This window comes from Hyla sarda, chromosome 8, assembly GCF_029499605.1.
Source record: "Hyla sarda isolate aHylSar1 chromosome 8, aHylSar1.hap1, whole genome shotgun sequence".
In the NCBI taxonomy this organism is placed as follows: Eukaryota; Metazoa; Chordata; class Amphibia; order Anura; family Hylidae; genus Hyla; species Hyla sarda.
The window spans coordinates 97,737,111-97,754,502 of record NC_079196.1 but is presented as its reverse complement, the minus strand read 5'-3'; the positions used below and the strand labels follow the sequence as shown (position 1 = coordinate 97,754,502).

Sequence of the window (17,392 nt, the reverse complement as noted above, 5' to 3'; positions counted from 1 at the left end):
CCGGATTCAGCAAATACCAGAGTCCAAAATGATGCAGGTTTATACTGTTAATTTTCAGTTTATCGTTACAGTTGGTGTTATTCCATGTCGGAAGGGACGCAGCTACAGCCAGTGGGGTAACTAGAGACAGGCAGGCAGCTATGTGCAACAAAGGTAGGCGTGTTGTTTTCATATGCAGATCTGAAATATTGTCTTATATGCAAGAGGAGGAGTGATGGGGGTTCAGGCAAAAGCCAGGCTATGGATTGCATTGCTAAATGCTCCATCAGAGTGCAATGGTCGCCTGTCCTTTTTTTAAGTGATGATGTGGGTTTAGCCTGTGCTGTATGTATGTATGGGTGGCTGACTGCCACCCACCCAGAAAGTGTATGGGAGGCTGGTTGGCTGCCAGCCTTCCTTCCATTCCTATGAGTAATGTGAGTGCTCATGAAGGGGACATGGTTGGGTCCACCCCTTTCCCGGTTATCCCCTCTAGGCCTTTTGGCTTAGATCAAGTGTAAAAAAAGAAAGGATCTTGCGACAGATCGCATCCTGAGGCACGTTTTTTTTTGTGTGAATACTTGCACTTGGGTGACTTGTGAGCACATACTGATACATACGTTCCCTATCTGGGGACCATAAATTAAATGGATTTTTGAGAAAGGGAGCTGATTTGGAAGCTTGCTTCTGTCGCCCTATGCATTGACCCGATGTGGCAGTATCTTCGGGTAGTGAACAGTGCACCACCCCATTCCAGTGTTAAACAAGAAAGATTCTCATTTAATCCTCCGTGGGTGAGAATTTGAGTTTGAGAATTGGAGACCAAAATGATGAGTTGCACTGACTGGTTTATGAACGTCTATTCATTTAGCGTTTTAATGACCATGTTTGCACACTGATTGGTGTAAAAAAATAAAATAAAACTAAATAATAATAATCTAGCACACCTGTGCAGGTTTGACATGACATGACAGGTAGCTGTCTTGTGGGTGGTGCTGAATCCTGTTAAATGACATGAGGGTCTCATGCCTATACACAAGGGTGTGTCATTGCTGTTGCTTGACCATGCATTGGTTTCTGTGGTCAGTGAATGATAAAAACAAAATTTACCATCCATTGATGGATGGGAAATCCGCCATGAGGCATTTGTTTTTAGAAACTGCTGCTCACAGCCAATGTTGCAATGGAGTGTCTCCATCTGCTGGTGGTATTGGAAAGGCATTAGTGCTATGACAGGGTCTGAAGAAGAAGAAGAAGAAGACGGAAAAAAATATATATAAAAAGAAAAAGAGAGAGAGAGAGAGAGACTGACTTAGTGAGCGAGTGAGTGAGAGAGTGAGAGTGAGTGAGAGTGAATGAGTGAGTGAGTGATTGAGTGAGTGAGTGAGTGAGTGAGAACAAATGAGTTAAAGCAAGTGAGTGAGAGAGATCGAATGAATGAAAGTCTGAATGACAGAAAGAAAAAAGGATGAAGAAAGAAGCATGAAGAAAAAAAAATGTATATGGAGTTGCTGACATGAGTGCAATCTACAAAGCCGTTGAGGCTGATCCTCATGGGAGGATTATTGCACCAGGACCCTTAGCACTTTTAAAATGCCATTCAATGCCACGGGCTAGATGTAAACTGCAGATGACCATGTTGTGGTAGTTACCATGGATACCCAAGTGATGTGTGAGCTAACACATAGGCCCAACAGATTCCAAGAAGGCCAGAATCACCAGCGGCACCACCATCGATTGTCAGGTCACCCGGATTCAGCAAATACCAGAGTCCAAAATGATGCAGGTTTATACTGTTAATTTTCAGTTTATCGTTACAGTTGCTGTTATTCCATGTCGGAAGGGACGCAGCTACAGCCAGTGGGGTAACTAGAGACAGGCAGGCAGCTATGTGCAACAAAGGTAGGCGTGTTGTTTTCATATGCAGATCTGAAATATTGTCTTATATGCAAGAGGAGGAGTGATGGGGGTTCAGGCAAAAGCCAGGCTATGGATTGCATTGCTAAATGCTCCATCAGAGTGCAATGGTCGCCTGTCCTTTTTTTAAGTGATGATGTGGGTTTAGCCTGTGCTGTATGTATGTATGGGTGGCTGACTGCCACCCACCCAGAAAGTGTATGGGAGGCTGGTTGGCTGCCAGCCTTCCTTCCATTCCTATGAGTAATGTGAGTGCTCATGAAGGGGACATGGTTGGGTCCACCCCTTTCCCGGTTATCCCCTCTAGGCCTTTTGGCTTAGATCAAGTGTAAAAAAAGAAAGGATCTTGCGACAGATCGCATCCTGAGGCACGTTTTTTTTTGTGTGAATACTTGCACTTGGGTGACTTGTGAGCACATACTGATACATACGTTCCCTATCTGGGGACCATAAATTAAATGGATTTTTGAGAAAGGGAGCTGATTTGGAAGCTTGCTTCTGTCGCCCTATGCATTGACCCGATGTGGCAGTATCTTCGGGTAGTGAACAGTGCACCACCCCATTCCAGTGTTAAACAAGAAAGATTCTCATTTAATCCTCCGTGGGTGAGAATTTGAGTTTGAGAATTGGAGACCAAAATGATGAGTTGCACTGACTGGTTTATGAACGTCTATTCATTTAGCGTTTTAATGACCATGTTTGCACACTGATTGGTGTAAAAAAATAAAATAAAACTAAATAATAATAATCTAGCACACCTGTGCAGGTTTGACATGACATGACAGGTAGCTGTCTTGTGGGTGGTGCTGAATCCTGTTAAATGACATGAGGGTCTCATGCCTATACACAAGGGTGTGTCATTGCTGTTGCTTGACCATGCATTGGTTTCTGTGGTCAGTGAATGATAAAAACAAAATTTACCATCCATTGATGGATGGGAAATCCGCCATGAGGCATTTGTTTTTAGAAACTGCTGCTCACAACCAATGTTGCAATGGAGTGTCTCCATCTGCTGGTGGTATTGGAAAGGCATTAGTGCTATGACAGGGTCTGAAGAAGAAGAAGAAGAAGACGGAAAAAAATATATATAAAAAGAAAAAGAGAGAGAGAGAGAGAGACTGACTTAGTGAGCGAGTGAGTGAGAGAGTGAGAGTGAGTGAGAGTGAGTGAGTGAGTGAGAACAAATGAGTTAAAGCAAGTGAGTGAGAGAGATCGAATGAATGAAAGTCTGAATGACAGAAAGAAAAAAGGATGAAGAAAGAAGCATGAAGAAAAAAAAATGTATATGGAGTTGCTGACATGAGTGCAATCTACAAAGCCGTTGAGGCTGATCCTCATGGGAGGATTATTGCACCAGGACCCTTAGCACTTTTAAAATGCCATTCAATGCCACGGGCTAGATGTAAACTGCAGATGACCATGTTGTGGTAGTTACCATGGATACCCAAGTGATGTGTGAGCTAACACATAGGCCCAACAGATTCCAAGAAGGCCAGAATCACCAGCGGCACCACCATCGATTGTCAGGTCACCCGGATTCAGCAAATACCAGAGTCCAAAATGATGCAGGTTTATACTGTTAATTTTCAGTTTATCGTTACAGTTGGTGTTATTCCATGTCGGAAGGGACGCAGCTACAGCCAGTGGGGTAACTAGAGACAGGCAGGCAGCTATGTGCAACAAAGGTAGGCGTGTTGTTTTCATATGCAGATCTGAAATATTATCTTATATGCAAGAGGAGGAGTGATGGGGGTTCAGGCAAAAGCCAGGCTATGGATTGCATTGCTAAATGCTCCATCAGAGTGCAATGGTCGCCTGTCCTTTTTTTAAGTGATGATGTGGGTTTAGCCTGTGCTGTATGTATGTATGGGTGGCTGACTGCCACCCACCCAGAAAGTGTATGGGAGGCTGGTTGGCTGCCAGCCTTCCTTCCATTCCTATGAGTAATGTGAGTGCTCATGAAGGGGACATGGTTGGGTCCACCCCTTTCCCGGTTATCCCCTCTAGGCCTTTTGGCTTAGATCAAGTGTAAAAAAAGAAAGGATCTTGCGACAGATCGCATCCTGAGGCACGTTTTTTTTTGTGTGAATACTTGCACTTGGGTGACTTGTGAGCACATACTGATACATACGTTCCCTATCTGGGGACCATAAATTAAATGGATTTTTGAGAAAGGGAGCTGATTTGGAAGCTTGCTTCTGTCGCCCTATGCATTGACCCGATGTGGCAGTATCTTCGGGTAGTGAACAGTGCACCACCCCATTCCAGTGTTAAACAAGAAAGATTCTCATTTAATCCTCCGTGGGTGAGAATTTGAGTTTGAGAATTGGAGACCAAAATGATGAGTTGCACTGACTGGTTTATGAACGTCTATTCATTTAGCGTTTTAATGACCATGTTTGCACACTGATTGGTGTAAAAAAATAAAATAAAACTAAATAATAATAATCTAGCACACCTGTGCAGGTTTGACATGACATGACAGGTAGCTGTCTTGTGGGTGGTGCTGAATCCTGTTAAATGACATGAGGGTCTCATGCCTATACACAAGGGTGTGTCATTGCTGTTGCTTGACCATGCATTGGTTTCTGTGGTCAGTGAATGATAAAAACAAAATTTACCATCCATTGATGGATGGGAAATCCGCCATGAGGCATTTGTTTTTAGAAACTGCTGCTCACAACCAATGTTGCAATGGAGTGTCTCCATCTGCTGGTGGTATTGGAAAGGCATTAGTGCTATGACAGGGTCTGAAGAAGAAGAAGAAGAAGACGGAAAAAAATATATATAAAAAGAAAAAGAGAGAGAGAGAGAGAGACTGACTTAGTGAGCGAGTGAGTGAGAGAGTGAGAGTGAGTGAGAGTGAGTGAGTGAGTGAGTGAGAACAAATGAGTTAAAGCAAGTGAGTGAGAGAGATCGAATGAATGAAAGTCTGAATGACAGAAAGAAAAAAGGATGAAGAAAGAAGCATGAAGAAAAAAAAATGTATATGGAGTTGCTGACATGAGTGCAATCTACAAAGCCGTTGAGGCTGATCCTCATGGGAGGATTATTGCACCAGGACCCTTAGCACTTTTAAAATGCCATTCAATGCCACGGGCTAGATGTAAACTGCAGATGACCATGTTGTGGTAGTTACCATGGATACCCAAGTGATGTGTGAGCTAACACATAGGCCCAACAGATTCCAAGAAGGCCAGAATCACCAGCGGCACCACCATCGATTGTCAGGTCACCCGGATTCAGCAAATACCAGAGTCCAAAATGATGCAGGTTTATACTGTTAATTTTCAGTTTATCGTTACAGTTGGTGTTATTCCATGTCGGAAGGGACGCAGCTACAGCCAGTGGGGTAACTAGAGACAGGCAGGCAGCTATGTGCAACAAAGGTAGGCGTGTTGTTTTCATATGCAGATCTGAAATATTATCTTATATGCAAGAGGAGGAGTGATGGGGGTTCAGGCAAAAGCCAGGCTATGGATTGCATTGCTAAATGCTCCATCAGAGTGCAATGGTCGCCTGTCCTTTTTTTAAGTGATGATGTGGGTTTAGCCTGTGCTGTATGTATGTATGGGTGGCTGACTGCCACCCACCCAGAAAGTGTATGGGAGGCTGGTTGGCTGCCAGCCTTCCTTCCATTCCTATGAGTAATGTGAGTGCTCATGAAGGGGACATGGTTGGGTCCACCCCTTTCCCGGTTATCCCCTCTAGGCCTTTTGGCTTAGATCAAGTGTAAAAAAAGAAAGGATCTTGCGACAGATCGCATCCTGAGGCACGTTTTTTTTTGTGTGAATACTTGCACTTGGGTGACTTGTGAGCACATACTGATACATACGTTCCCTATCTGGGGACCATAAATTAAATGGATTTTTGAGAAAGGGAGCTGATTTGGAAGCTTGCTTCTGTCGCCCTATGCATTGACCCTATGTGGCAGTATCTTCGGGTAGTGAACAGTGCACCACCCCATTCCAGTGTTAAACAAGAAAGATTCTCATTTAATCCTCCGTGGGTGAGAATTTGAGTTTGAGAATTGGAGACCAAAATGATGAGTTGCACTGACTGGTTTATGAACGTCTATTCATTTAGCGTTTTAATGACCATGTTTGCACACTGATTGGTGTAAAAAAATAAAATAAAACTAAATAATAATAATCTAGCACACCTGTGCAGGTTTGACATGACATGACAGGTAGCTGTCTTGTGGGTGGTGCTGAATCCTGTTAAATGACATGAGGGTCTCATGCCTATACACAAGGGTGTGTCATTGCTGTTGCTTGACCATGCATTGGTTTCTGTGGTCAGTGAATGATAAAAACAAAATTTACCATCCATTGATGGATGGGAAATCCGCCATGAGGCATTTGTTTTTAGAAACTGCTGCTCACAACCAATGTTGCAATGGAGTGTCTCCATCTGCTGGTGGTATTGGAAAGGCATTAGTGCTATGACAGGGTCTGAAGAAGAAGAAGAAGAAGACGGAAAAAAATATATATAAAAAGAAAAAGAGAGAGAGAGAGAGACTGACTTAGTGAGCGAGTGAGTGAGAGAGTGAGAGTGAGTGAGAGTGAATGAGTGAGTGAGTGATTGAGTGAGTGAGTGAGTGAGTGAGAACAAATGAGTTAAAGCAAGTGAGTGAGAGAGATCGAATGAATGAAAGTCTGAATGACAGAAAGAAAAAAGGATGAAGAAAGAAGCATGAAGAAAAAAAAATGTATATGGAGTTGCTGACATGAGTGCAATCTACAAAGCCGTTGAGGCTGATCCTCATGGGAGGATTATTGCACCAGGACCCTTAGCACTTTTAAAATGCCATTCAATGCCACGGGCTAGATGTAAACTGCAGATGACCATGTTGTGGTAGTTACCATGGATACCCAAGTGATGTGTGAGCTAACACATAGGCCCAACAGATTCCAAGAAGGCCAGAATCACCAGCGGCACCACCATCGATTGTCAGGTCACCCGGATTCAGCAAATACCAGAGTCCAAAATGATACAGGTTTATACTGTTAATTTTCAGTTTATCGTTACAGTTGGTGTTATTCCATGTCGGAAGGGACGCAGCTACAGCCAGTGGGGTAACTAGAGACAGGCAGGCAGCTATGTGCAACAAAGGTAGGCGTGTTGTTTTCATATGCAGATCTGAAATATTGTCTTATATGCAAGAGGAGGAGTGATGGGGGTTCAGGCAAAAGCCAGGCTATGGATTGCATTGCTAAATGCTCCATCAGAGTGCAATGGTCGCCTGTCCTTTTTTTAAGTGATGATGTGGGTTTAGCCTGTGCTGTATGTATGTATGGGTGGCTGACTGCCACCCACCCAGAAAGTGTATGGGAGGCTGGTTGGCTGCCAGCCTTCCTTCCATTCCTATGAGTAATGTGAGTGCTCATGAAGGGGACATGGTTGGGTCCACCCCTTTCCCGGTTATCCCCTCTAGGCCTTTTGGCTTAGATCAAGTGTAAAAAAAGAAAGGATCTTGCGACAGATCGCATCCTGAGGCACGTTTTTTTTTGTGTGAATACTTGCACTTGGGTGACTTGTGAGCACATACTGATACATACGTTCCCTATCTGGGGACCATAAATTAAATGGATTTTTGAGAAAGGGAGCTGATTTGGAAGCTTGCTTCTGTCGCCCTATGCATTGACCCGATGTGGCAGTATCTTCGGGTAGTGAACAGTGCACCACCCCATTCCAGTGTTAAACAAGAAAGATTCTCATTTAATCCTCCGTGGGTGAGAATTTGAGTTTGAGAATTGGAGACCAAAATGATGAGTTGCACTGACTGGTTTATGAACGTCTATTCATTTAGCGTTTTAATGACCATGTTTGCACACTGATTGGTGTAAAAAAAATAAAATAAAACTAAATAATAATAATCTAGCACCCCTGTGCAGGTTTGACATGACATGACAGGTAGCTGTCTTGTGGGTGGTGCTGAATCCTGTTAAATGACATGAGGGTCTCATGCCTATACACAAGGGTGTGTCATAGCTGTTGCTTGACCATGCATTGGTTTCTGTGGTCAGTGAATGATAAAAACAAAATTTACCATCCATTGATGGATGGGAAATCCGCCATGAGGCATTTGTTTTTAGAAACTGCTGCTCACAACCAATGTTGCAATGGAGTGTCTCCATCTGCTGGTGGTATTGGAAAGGCATTAGTGCTATGACAGGGTCTGAAGAAGAAGAAGAAGAAGACGGAAAAAAATATATATAAAAAGAAAAAGAGAGAGAGAGAGAGAGACTGACTTAGTGAGCGAGTGAGTGAGAGTGAGTGAGAGTGAATGAGTGAGTGAGTGATTGAGTGAGTGAGTGAGTGAGAACAAATGAGTTAAAGCAAGTGAGTGAGAGAGATCGAATGAATGAAAGTCTGAATAACAGAAAGAAAAAAGGATGAAGAAAGAAGCATGAAGAAAAAAAAATGTATATGGAGTTGCTGACATGAGTGCAATCTACAAAGCCGTTGAGGCTGATCCTCATGGGAGGATTATTGCACCAGGACCCTTAGCACTTTTAAAATGCCATTCAATGCCACGGGCTAGATGTAAACTGCAGATGACCATGTTGTGGTAGTTACCATGGATACCCAAGTGATGTGTGAGCTAACACATAGGCCCAACAGATTCCAAGAAGGCCAGAATCACCAGCGGCACCACCATCGATTGTCAGGTCACCCGGATTCAGCAAATACCAGAGTCCAAAATGATGCAGGTTTATACTGTTAATTTTCAGTTTATCGTTACAGTTGGTGTTATTCCATGTCGGAAGGGACGCAGCTACAGCCAGTGGGGTAACTAGAGACAGGCAGGCAGCTATGTGCAACAAAGGTAGGCGTGTTGTTTTCATATGCAGATCTGAAATATTGTCTTATATGCAAGAGGAGGAGTGATGGGGGTTCAGGCAAAAGCCAGGCTATGGATTGCATTGCTAAATGCTCCATCAGAGTGCAATGGTCGCCTGTCCTTTTTTTAAGTGATGATGTGGGTTTAGCCTGTGCTGTATGTATGTATGGGTGGCTGACTGCCACCCACCCAGAAAGTGTATGGGAGGCTGGTTGGCTGCCAGCCTTCCTTCCATTCCTATGAGTAATGTGAGTGCTCATGAAGGGGACATGGTTGGGTCCACCCCTTTCCCGGTTATCCCCTCTAGGCCTTTTGGCTTAGATCAAGTGTAAAAAAAGAAAGGATCTTGCGACAGATCGCATCCTGAGGCACGTTTTTTTTTGTGTGAATACTTGCACTTGGGTGACTTGTGAGCACATACTGATACATACGTTCCCTATCTGGGGACCATAAATTAAATGGATTTTTGAGAAAGGGAGCTGATTTGGAAGCTTGCTTCTGTCGCCCTATGCATTGACCCGATGTGGCAGTATCTTCGGGTAGTGAACAGTGCACCACCCCATTCCAGTGTTAAACAAGAAAGATTCTCATTTAATCCTCCGTGGGTGAGAATTTGAGTTTGAGAATTGGAGACCAAAATGATGAGTTGCACTGACTGGTTTATGAACGTCTATTCATTTAGCGTTTTAATGACCATGTTTGCACACTGATTGGTGTAAAAAAATAAAATAAAACTAAATAATAATAATCTAGCACACCTGTGCAGGTTTGACATGACATGACAGGTAGCTGTCTTGTGGGTGGTGCTGAATCCTGTTAAATGACATGAGGGTCTCATGCCTATACACAAGGGTGTGTCATTGCTGTTGCTTGACCATGCATTGGTTTCTGTGGTCAGTGAATGATAAAAACAAAATTTACCATCCATTGATGGATGGGAAATCCGCCATGAGGCATTTGTTTTTAGAAACTGCTGCTCACAACCAATGTTGCAATGGAGTGTCTCCATCTGCTGGTGGTATTGGAAAGGCATTAGTGCTATGACAGGGTCTGAAGAAGAAGAAGAAGAAGAAGACGGAAAAAAATATATATAAAAAGAAAAAGAGAGAGAGAGAGAGAGACTGACTTAGTGAGCGAGTGAGTGAGAGTGAATGAGTGAGTGAGTGATTGAGTGAGTGAGTGAGTGAGTGAGTGAGAACAAATGAGTTAAAGCAAGTGAGTGAGAGAGATCGAATGAATGAAAGTCTGAATGACAGAAAGAAAAAAGGATGAAGAAAGAAGCATGAAGAAAAAAAAATGTATATGGAGTTGCTGACATGAGTGCAATCTACAAAGCCGTTGAGGCTGATCCTCATGGGAGGATTATTGCACCAGGACCCTTAGCACTTTTAAAATGCCATTCAATGCCACGGGCTAGATGTAAACTGCAGATGACCATGTTGTGGTAGTTACCATGGATACCCAAGTGATGTGTGAGCTAACACATAGGCCCAACAGATTCCAAGAAGGCCAGAATCACCAGCGGCACCACCATCGATTGTCAGGTCACCCGGATTCAGCAAATACCAGAGTCCAAAATGATGCAGGTTTATACTGTTAATTTTCAGTTTATCGTTACAGTTGGTGTTATTCCATGTCGGAAGGGACGCAGCTACAGCCAGTGGGGTAACTAGAGACAGGCAGGCAGCTATGTGCAACAAAGGTAGGCGTGTTGTTTTCATATGCAGATCTGAAATATTGTCTTATATGCAAGAGGAGGAGTGATGGGGGTTCAGGCAAAAGCCAGGCTATGGATTGCATTGCTAAATGCTCCATCAGAGTGCAATGGTCGCCTGTCCTTTTTTTTAAGTGATGATGTGGGTTTAGCCTGTGCTGTATGTATGTATGGGTGGCTGACTGCCACCCACCCAGAAAGTGTATGGGAGGCTGGTTGGCTGCCAGCCTTCCTTCCATTCCTATGAGTAATGTGAGTGCTCATGAAGGGGACATGGTTGGGTCCACCCCTTTCCCGGTTATCCCCTCTAGGCCTTTTGGCTTAGATCAAGTGTAAAAAAAGAAAGGATCTTGCGACAGATCGCATCCTGAGGCACGTTTTTTTTTTTGTGTGAATACTTGCACTTGGGTGACTTGTGAGCACATACTGATACATACGTTCCCTATCTGGGGACCATAAATTAAATGGATTTTTGAGAAAGGGAGCTGATTTGGAAGCTTGCTTCTGTCGCCCTATGCATTGACCCGATGTGGCAGTATCTTCGGGTAGTGAACAGTGCACCACCCCATTCCAGTGTTAAACAAGAAAGATTCTCATTTAATCCTCCGTGGGTGAGAATTTGAGTTTGAGAATTGGAGACCAAAATGATGAGTTGCACTGACTGGTTTATGAACGTCTATTCATTTAGCGTTTTAATGACCATGTTTGCACACTGATTGGTGTAAAAAAATAAAATAAAACTAAATAATAATAATCTAGCACACCTGTGCAGGTTTGACATGACATGACAGGTAGCTGTCTTGTGGGTGGTGCTGAATCCTGTTAAATGACATGAGGGTCTCATGCCTATACACAAGGGTGTGTCATTGCTGTTGCTTGACCATGCATTGGTTTCTGTGGTCAGTGAATGATAAAAACAAAATTTACCATCCATTGATGGATGGGAAATCCGCCATGAGGCATTTGTTTTTAGAAACTGCTGCTCACAACCAATGTTGCAATGGAGTGTCTCCATCTGCTGGTGGTATTGGAAAGGCATTAGTGCTATGACAGGGTCTGAAGAAGAAGAAGAAGAAGACGGAAAAAAATATATATAAAAAGAAAAAGAGAGAGAGAGAGAGAGACTGACTTAGTGAGCGAGTGAGTGAGAGTGAGTGAGAGTGAATGAGTGAGTGAGTGATTGAGTGAGTGAGTGAGTGAGTGAGAACAAATGAGTTAAAGCAAGTGAGTGAGAGAGATCGAATGAATGAAAGTCTGAATGACAGAAAGAAAAAAGGATGAAGAAAGAAGCATGAAGAAAAAAAAATGTATATGGAGTTGCTGACATGAGTGCAATCTACAAAGCCGTTGAGGCTGATACTCATGGGAGGATTATTGCACCAGGACCCTTAGCACTTTTAAAATGCCATTCAATGCCACGGGCTAGATGTAAACTGCAGATGACCATGTTGTGGTAGTTACCATGGATACCCAAGTGATGTGTGAGCTAACACATAGGCCCAACAGATTCCAAGAAGGCCAGAATCACCAGCGGCACCACCATCGATTGTCAGGTCACCCGGATTCAGCAAATACCAGAGTCCAAAATGATGCAGGTTTATACTGTTAATTTTCAGTTTATCGTTACAGTTGGTGTTATTCCATGTCGGAAGGGACGCAGCTACAGCCAGTGGGGTAACTAGAGACAGGCAGGCAGCTATGTGCAACAAAGGTAGGCGTGTTGTTTTCATATGCAGATCTGAAATATTGTCTTATATGCAAGAGGAGGAGTGATGGGGGTTCAGGCAAAAGCCAGGCTATGGATTGCATTGCTAAATGCTCCATCAGAGTGCAATGGTCGCCTGTCCTTTTTTTTAAGTGATGATGTGGGTTTAGCCTGTGCTGTATGTATGTATGGGTGGCTGACTGCCACCCACCCAGAAAGTGTATGGGAGGCTGGTTGGCTGCCAGCCTTCCTTCCATTCCTATGAGTAATGTGAGTGCTCATGAAGGGGACATGGTTGGGTCCACCCCTTTCCCGGTTATCCCCTCTAGGCCTTTTGGCTTAGATCAAGTGTAAAAAAAGAAAGGATCTTGCGACAGATCGCATCCTGAGGCACGTTTTTTTTTGTGTGAATACTTGCACTTGGGTGACTTGTGAGCACATACTGATACATACGTTCCCTATCTGGGGACCATAAATTAAATGGATTTTTGAGAAAGGGAGCTGATTTGGAAGCTTGCTTCTGTCGCCCTATGCATTGACCCGATGTGGCAGTATCTTCGGGTAGTGAACAGTGCACCACCCCATTCCAGTGTTAAACAAGAAAGATTCTCATTTAATCCTCCGTGGGTGAGAATTTGAGTTTGAGAATTGGAGACCAAAATGATGAGTTGCACTGACTGGTTTATGAACGTCTATTCATTTAGCGTTTTAATGACCATGTTTGCACACTGATTGGTGTAAAAAAATAAAATAAAACTAAATAATAATAATCTAGCACACCTGTGCAGGTTTGACATGACATGACAGGTAGCTGTCTTGTGGGTGGTGCTGAATCCTGTTAAATGACATGAGGGTCTCATGCCTATACACAAGGGTGTGTCATTGCTGTTGCTTGACCATGCATTGGTTTCTGTGGTCAGTGAATGATAAAAACAAAATTTACCATCCATTGATGGATGGGAAATCCGCCATGAGGCATTTGTTTTTAGAAACTGCTGCTCACAACCAATGTTGCAATGGAGTGTCTCCATCTGCTGGTGGTATTGGAAAGGCATTAGTGCTATGACAGGGTCTGAAGAAGAAGAAGAAGAAGAAGACGGAAAAAAATATATATAAAAAGAAAAAGAGAGAGAGAGAGAGAGACTGACTTAGTGAGCGAGTGAGTGAGAGTGAGTGAGAGTGAATGAGTGAGTGAGTGATTGAGTGAGTGAGTGAGTGAGTGAGAACAAATGAGTTAAAGCAAGTGAGTGAGAGAGATCGAATGAATGAAAGTCTGAATGACAGAAAGAAAAAAGGATGAAGAAAGAAGCATGAAGAAAAAAAAATGTATATGGAGTTGCTGACATGAGTGCAATCTACAAAGCCGTTGAGGCTGATCCTCATGGGAGGATTATTGCACCAGGACCCTTAGCACTTTTAAAATGCCATTCAATGCCACGGGCTAGATGTAAACTGCAGATGACCATGTTGTGGTAGTTACCATGGATACCCAAGTGATGTGTGAGCTAACACATAGGCCCAACAGATTCCAAGAAGGCCAGAATCACCAGCGGCACCACCATCGATTGTCAGGTCACCCGGATTCAGCAAATACCAGAGTCCAAAATGATACAGGTTTATACTGTTAATTTTCAGTTTATCGTTACAGTTGGTGTTATTCCATGTCGGAAGGGACGCAGCTACAGCCAGTGGGGTAACTAGAGACAGGCAGGCAGCTATGTGCAACAAAGGTAGGCGTGTTGTTTTCATATGCAGATCTGAAATATTGTCTTATATGCAAGAGGAGGAGTGATGGGGGTTCAGGCAAAAGCCAGGCTATGGATTGCATTGCTAAATGCTCCATCAGAGTGCAATGGTCGCCTGTCCTTTTTTTAAGTGATGATGTGGGTTTAGCCTGTGCTGTATGTATGTATGGGTGGCTGACTGCCACCCACCCAGAAAGTGTATGGGAGGCTGGTTGGCTGCCAGCCTTCCTTCCATTCCTATGAGTAATGTGAGTGCTCATGAAGGGGACATGGTTGGGTCCACCCCTTTCCCGGTTATCCCCTCTAGGCCTTTTGGCTTAGATCAAGTGTAAAAAAAGAAAGGATCTTGCGACAGATCGCATCCTGAGGCACGTTTTTTTTTGTGTGAATACTTGCACTTGGGTGACTTGTGAGCACATACTGATACATACGTTCCCTATCTGGGGACCATAAATTAAATGGATTTTTGAGAAAGGGAGCTGATTTGGAAGCTTGCTTCTGTCGCCCTATGCATTGACCCGATGTGGCAGTATCTTCGGGTAGTGAACAGTGCACCACCCCATTCCAGTGTTAAACAAGAAAGATTCTCATTTAATCCTCCGTGGGTGAGAATTTGAGTTTGAGAATTGGAGACCAAAATGATGAGTTGCACTGACTGGTTTATGAACGTCTATTCATTTAGCGTTTTAATGACCATGTTTGCACACTGATTGGTGTAAAAAAAATAAAATAAAACTAAATAATAATAATCTAGCACACCTGTGCAGGTTTGACATGACATGACAGGTAGCTGTCTTGTGGGTGGTGCTGAATCCTGTTAAATGACATGAGGGTCTCATGCCTATACACAAGGGTGTGTCATTGCTGTTGCTTGACCATGCATTGGTTTCTGTGGTCAGTGAATGATAAAAACAAAATTTACCATCCATTGATGGATGGGAAATCCGCCATGAGGCATTTGTTTTTAGAAACTGCTGCTCACAACCAATGTTGCAATGGAGTGTCTCCATCTGCTGGTGGTATTGGAAAGGCATTAGTGCTATGACAGGGTCTGAAGAAGAAGAAGAAGAAGACGGAAAAAAATATATATAAAAAGAAAAAGAGAGAGAGAGAGAGAGACTGACTTAGTGAGCGAGTGAGTGAGAGTGAGTGAGAGTGAATGAGTGAGTGAGTGATTGAGTGAGTGAGTGAGTGAGAACAAATGAGTTAAAGCAAGTGAGTGAGAGAGATCGAATGAATGAAAGTCTGAATGACAGAAAGAAAAAAGGATGAAGAAAGAAGCATGAAGAAAAAAAAATGTATATGGAGTTGCTGACATGAGTGCAATCTACAAAGCCGTTGAGGCTGATCCTCATGGGAGGATTATTGCACCAGGACCCTTAGCACTTTTAAAATGCCATTCAATGCCACGGGCTAGATGTAAACTGCAGATGACCATGTTGTGGTAGTTACCATGGATACCCAAGTGATGTGTGAGCTAACACATAGGCCCAACAGATTCCAAGAAGGCCAGAATCACCAGCGGCACCACCATCGATTGTCAGGTCACCCGGATTCAGCAAATACCAGAGTCCAAAATGATGCAGGTTTATACTGTTAATTTTCAGTTTATCGTTACAGTTGGTGTTATTCCATGTCGGAAGGGACGCAGCTACAGCCAGTGGGGTAACAAGAGACAGGCAGGCAGCTATGTGCAACAAAGGTAGGCGTGTTGTTTTCATATGCAGATCTGAAATATTGTCTTATATGCAAGAGGAGGAGTGATGGGGGTTCAGGCAAAAGCCAGGCTATGGATTGCATTGCTAAATGCTCCATCAGAGTGCAATGGTCGCCTGTCCTTTTTTTAAGTGATGATGTGGGTTTAGCCTGTGCTGTATGTATGTATGGGTGGCTGACTGCCACCCACCCAGAAAGTGTATGGGAGGCTGGTTGGCTGCCAGCCTTCCTTCCATTCCTATGAGTAATGTGAGTGCTCATGAAGGGGACATGGTTGGGTCCACCCCTTTCCCGGTTATCCCCTCTAGGCCTTTTGGCTTAGATCAAGTGTAAAAAAAGAAAGGATCTTGCGACAGATCGCATCCTGAGGCACGTTTTTTTTTGTGTGAATACTTGCACTTGGGTGACTTGTGAGCACATACTGATACATACGTTCCCTATCTGGGGACCATAAATTAAATGGATTTTTGAGAAAGGGAGCTGATTTGGAAGCTTGCTTCTGTCGCCCTATGCATTGACCCGATGTGGCAGTATCTTCGGGTAGTGAACAGTGCACCACCCCATTCCAGTGTTAAACAAGAAAGATTCTCATTTAATCCTCCGTGGGTGAGAATTTGAGTTTGAGAATTGGAGACCAAAATGATGAGTTGCACTGACTGGTTTATGAACGTCTATTCATTTAGCGTTTTAATGACCATGTTTGCACACTGATTGGTGTAAAAAAATAAAATAAAACTAAATAATAATAATCTAGCACACCTGTGCAGGTTTGACATGACATGACAGGTAGCTGTCTTGTGGGTGGTGCTGAATCCTGTTAAATGACATGAGGGTCTCATGCCTATACACAAGGGTGTGTCATTGCTGTTGCTTGACCATGCATTGGTTTCTGTGGTCAGTGAATGATGAAAACAAAATTTACCATCCATTGATGGATGGGAAATCCGCCATGAGGCATTTGTTTTTAGAAACTGCTGCTCACAACCAATGTTGCAATGGAGTGTCTCCATCTGCTGGTGGTATTGGAAAGGCATTAGTGCTATGACAGGGTCTGAAGAAGAAGAAGAAGAAGAAGACGGAAAAAAATATATATAAAAAGAAAAAGAGAGAGAGAGAGAGAGACTGACTTAGTGAGCGAGTGAGTGAGAGTGAGTGAGAGTGAATGAGTGAGTGAGTGATTGAGTGAGTGAGTGAGTGAGTGAGAACAAATGAGTTAAAGCAAGTGAGTGAGAGAGATCGAATGAATGAAAGTCTGAATGACAGAAAGAAAAAAGGATGAAGAAAGAAGCATGAAGAAAAAAAAATGTATATGGAGTTGCTGACATGAGTGCAATCTACAAAGCCGTTGAGGCTGATCCTCATGGGAGGATTATTGCACCAGGACCCTTAGCACTTTTAAAATGCCATTCAATGCCACGGGCTAGATGTAAACTGCAGATGACCATGTTGTGGTAGTTACCATGGATACCCAAGTGATGTGTGAGCTAACACATAGGCCCAACAGATTCCAAGAAGGCCAGAATCACCAGCGGCACCACCATCGATTGTCAGGTCACCCGGATTCAGCAAATACCAGAGTCCAAAATGATACAGGTTTATACTGTTAATTTTCAGTTTATCGTTACAGTTGGTGTTATTCCATGTCGGAAGGGACGCAGCTACAGCCAGTGGGGTAACTAGAGACAGGCAGGCAGCTATGTGCAACAAAGGTAGGCGTGTTGTTTTCATATGCAGATCTGAAATATTGTCTTATATGCAAGAGGAGGAGT

General features: G+C 43.4%; 10 pseudogenes; all 10 read left to right on the top strand.

Moving 5' to 3' along the window:
• The first annotated feature begins 464 nt into the window (after positions 1 to 464).
• LOC130285886 (U2 spliceosomal RNA) lies at positions 465 to 728 on the top strand (annotated as a pseudogene).
• Positions 729 to 2,192: 1,464 nt separating this feature from the next.
• On the top strand, positions 2,193 to 2,456 carry LOC130285885 (U2 spliceosomal RNA; annotated as a pseudogene).
• Positions 2,457 to 3,892: 1,436 nt separating this feature from the next.
• LOC130285884 (U2 spliceosomal RNA) lies at positions 3,893 to 4,156 on the top strand (annotated as a pseudogene).
• A 1,440-nt stretch (positions 4,157 to 5,596) lies between these two features.
• Positions 5,597 to 5,860, top strand: LOC130289767 (U2 spliceosomal RNA; annotated as a pseudogene).
• Positions 5,861 to 7,322: 1,462 nt separating this feature from the next.
• Positions 7,323 to 7,586, top strand: LOC130285883 (U2 spliceosomal RNA; annotated as a pseudogene).
• Positions 7,587 to 9,039: 1,453 nt separating this feature from the next.
• On the top strand, positions 9,040 to 9,303 carry LOC130285881 (U2 spliceosomal RNA; annotated as a pseudogene).
• A 1,454-nt stretch (positions 9,304 to 10,757) lies between these two features.
• LOC130288249 (U2 spliceosomal RNA) lies at positions 10,758 to 11,023 on the top strand (annotated as a pseudogene).
• Positions 11,024 to 12,480: 1,457 nt separating this feature from the next.
• On the top strand, positions 12,481 to 12,744 carry LOC130285880 (U2 spliceosomal RNA; annotated as a pseudogene).
• Positions 12,745 to 14,203: 1,459 nt separating this feature from the next.
• On the top strand, positions 14,204 to 14,467 carry LOC130285879 (U2 spliceosomal RNA; annotated as a pseudogene).
• A 1,453-nt stretch (positions 14,468 to 15,920) lies between these two features.
• On the top strand, positions 15,921 to 16,184 carry LOC130285878 (U2 spliceosomal RNA; annotated as a pseudogene).
• Positions 16,185 to 17,392: the final 1,208 nt, after the last annotated feature.